Genomic DNA, 4,103 nt, shown 5'->3' with positions numbered 1-4,103 from the left:
ATTCTAAACTACTGAATTATAATTTAATTAATTTCTAAAATGTCTGTGTGGAGAGTCTTGAATTTATTTGGCATTCTTCCTGATGTCCCAAAATGTATTTCCGAAATTTTCCTGCAATCCAAAATGCATTTAATCAGCTCAAATATTCCAAATTAATTAAAATAAAAATTTCCGATCAAATTGAGCACAATTAGAAAAAATGGGAAAATACTAGACAATTAAGTACAATTCCCTGGTTTATTTAAGTGCAATAAACTGAATATAATTCAAGAAATAACGACTCATCAAAATAGACCACACTTAGTCTTTTGCACTCCTGGGCAAAACCAAGACGAAAACCAGGGAACTACTCAAACATCAGGGAGCTGACACAGACTCGACAGACAGACAACAAAGACTCAACAAGGATAGAAACAGAATTACACAGTTCTCCAGGAATCTGGACCAAGAAAAGAAGTAGACAATATCCAACACAGAATCAATCAGAGAAAGCAGATACTCATGAAATCATCCAAGCAATTCAAGACATGGCAAAATGATCAATCAGCTCAAGAGGTGAATCAAAAGCAACATAACCTCACAGATGCACTATCAGTGTTTCTCTCAAGTGTTTAGGGTAAATCAATGTCACTCAATGCACTCAAGAAAGCAAACAACAACAGACTTGGCAAACCTCTAATATCAACCCTCAAAACATATGCATGTTCAAATCAAAAGGTCTTTTATGGGTGAAATGGGGCCAAGGACAAGGGAGGATAAATATGGATGAGAAGCTACAAACCAAAAGAAATAGAGGAGCAATGGGGAACAAGTGTAAACACAGTCAACTCACACCCCAAAACCTCTAACTCCATCCTCTTCTTGACTCCATTATTCACAATTATTCACATTTTTTTTTTCTTCACTATTTTTCTGCTCTTTTTTTTTTCATCCTGTCTCTTTTCTTTTCTCTATTCAGCACACAATTTCAAGAGACAAGATACACATATATTTACAACAACAAAACAAGAAGAGGGACCAACTAGCCAACTCATAAGAATCCCTAAGGAGACCACACTTGTTCCCAAAACACTTCCAAAGCTCCAAAATTCCCTAAGGTTAAGGTAATCATGGTTTTTCACTTAGGGCCAGTGTATGAGCTTCAAAACAAAGAAATGAGGAAAGTATAGGCTCAAAAAGGGTTTTCAAAGAATCAGAGCAGGGTAAGCTTATTTGGCTAGAGAGGCTAAAAAAAACAAAACTGCCTTTATCACTTCCAAACATGCATATCAATCAAGAGTTATCAACAAGAGTCAAGCCAAGGCATATGCGCAAGCAATCAAGAGACATATCACACACAAGAAAGAACATAAAGTGGCTCAAATCTCACACAGGGTAATTCTGTCACAATCAATTCAACTCTCAAAAATCATAATCATCTTCCAAGCAGAGAAAAGCAAGGATTTCCAACCAATCAGAGTATCAATGAAGTGGAAGACATATTTACAACCCAAACAAAGTCCAGAAATCAAGAGAAACATGTAAAACTGTACACAAAACAAAAACTACCTAGAAAAGAAAAAATTTAACACGGAAAACAAAAACTATCAAAGAAAAATCAGAATCTCCCCCAATAGACCACACTTAAACTACACAGTGTCCTCAATGTGTCATAAGCATAAGATTAGAAATCAAAACAGTCAACAGATCATGGACAAGTGCAATAAAAGTAGGGAAAGGGGGAGAAGAGAAAAGGAAAACTCCCCTGATCATGGTGGCAGTTGCCAATTTTGGACTTGTAGGGAGATGTCTTCCACCAATTGATCCAGCAAAGAAGTTTTGAGGAAGAACTGCTTCATCCTCCATATTTGATCGAGCAGGGAAATGTCTTCCACAGTTGGATCTAAGAAGAAGTGATTGTTGATGAGTGGGTTCAGCAGGTGCCTATTGATCTTGAAGCTTTTGTCAGTGTCAGCACCTTTGTTGTCCACTGTGGGTGTTTGTTGATCAAATTCATTTGTACCTCCTGCAATAGGGTTAGTGCAATGTGGTTCCAAAGAAATAACATGCAGGGGTATACCACCCAATCCCAGTGTAACAGGCTGAACAACAGATAAACTCTCAGAACATGAATCAATTTCAAATTCAGAAACAATATCAACCACAGATTCAGATTCATGTTCAGTGCATGGAGAATAAACATACGAATTTGATATCAAAAATTGATTCTCATCATGCAGAGAGGAAGAATTAAAAACAGACTCATCAACAATACAATCATCAACATACCTATCAACAACATATTCATCAACAGCATAGTCAAAATTAGGTATGTTTACCTCCACTTCCTTGAAGATTGGTAGACTGTGGGGAAATGAAGGTGGTCTACCTGGTTCAGAATTACTGCTTATTTCTGCCTGTTCCTTAAGATCTTTATCAGTCTCCTCAAATGCAAGAGTAAGGACATCTGAAGGTGGGAAAGTAGGTTGCATAGTGGTAAGCTTATAACTCTGCTCCCCATCTCCTATGTGGATGCCACCATCATCATCTGGAATCCAAACAGTCTGAAATGATGGCTCTGAATCTTGAGACTGTTCCTCAGTGAGTTGAGTGGCCATCTGCCCTATCTGATCAGTCATACTCTGAATGGCAGCTCCTATTTCTTGCTGGAACTGCATGTTCTCTTGTTGAAACTGAAGGTTCTGCATGGTCATCTGCTCCAACAACTCCTGCAATGTAGGCTCAGAAGTAGAAGGCTGAGGAGCTATTTGGGCAGGAGCATCATATTGCTGACTTTGGTATTGCTGGACTGGTGGAGGCATGAAAGTACTCTGGAATGGTGGTTCTTGATAATGATGCTGTGGAGCATTATACCATTCCAAGGTAGGGTCATTCCATCCAAGACCGTTGCTGTAACCATACTGCACAAGGGAGAATTTGCTCAGAAACTGATGCTCAAGATATCCCCAATCGGTAACGGATCTCAGAGGGAGAGAGTCTTTCCAATCCTTAGCTGCTCCTTGTAATGAATGCGGAAATGCGCTCAAGAAAATGTAATCAAGAGGGACATCTGGAGGCTTCATTGAAGAGCACATGATGTGGAGCTCCTCCAAATGTCTGTGTGGGCATTCTCCTGCAAAACCATGAAACTTAGGCAGCAAATGTATCAGTCCAGGGGTGAGATCGCAATGAAGATCATCCTCCTTAAGTGAAACCGGCTCACAAAGAGCACTCTCAGAAATTAGAGGATGAGTCGTATTGTTCTCAACATAGAAATCAGCAGAATATGAATTACAATCAGAGTAACATGCAGAAGGAGAATCATAATCAGAGGCACTAGCAAAACAAGCAGTGTTCACGAAAGCAAAATAGGTAGACATGGAAAAAGAAGAATACTAAAAATCACGAAACAAATAAAACACAACACATTTATACATGCAACACGCACACTCAAAACAGAACATCACATCACATCACATCACAACACAAGACAAAACACAACACACACAAACACAAAAAAAAGACCTAAGACTGAACCGTTGGTCCCCGGCAACGGCGCCATTTTGTTGTGAGAGGGTCGCGCCTCCCACAAAAGTTGTGCATAAAAGAATGCAGTATAGTGCTAGGAAGTGACTCCTAGGTCGTCTCTCAAGGACCAAATGTGGTTCAGTCTCAGATCAAACACATAGTGGGGGGGTTTGAAGGTGTTTTTGTGATTATAAATGAACTAAATTAAAACACGAATATAAACGTGAAGGTAAACACATAATTAAAATGGTTGGTCATTAAAAGTAACATTACAACTAAGTTATCACAATTGAACAAAGTAGACAACACTAAAATGAAAAATGCTTTAATCGAAATAAAATGCAACGTTAAAAAAAATATGAAAAGCTCAAAGACACATCCATCACATATAATATAAAAATAGCAATGAAAATAAAACTATATGATTTTATCTTCTCTGGACGAAACGATGTGCACCGTGACTTCAAAATGGAAGCCAATGCTAAAATGAATTTTTCTCCCCTGGACGTGACATCTTCACGTGGGTTCTTCCAGCTGCCATTCTCGTACACACCATTCTCTCTTACTCAATCAACATCAACCCGTGGCAATCTCCA

This window comes from Vigna umbellata, chromosome 4 (genome assembly GCF_029865625.1).
Source record: "Vigna umbellata cultivar VRB3 chromosome 4, Vumbellata_1.0, whole genome shotgun sequence".
Classification (NCBI taxonomy): domain Eukaryota; kingdom Viridiplantae; phylum Streptophyta; class Magnoliopsida; order Fabales; family Fabaceae; genus Vigna; species Vigna umbellata.
The sequence above is the reverse complement of the archived record's forward strand: the minus strand, read 5'-3'. Positions refer to the sequence as shown.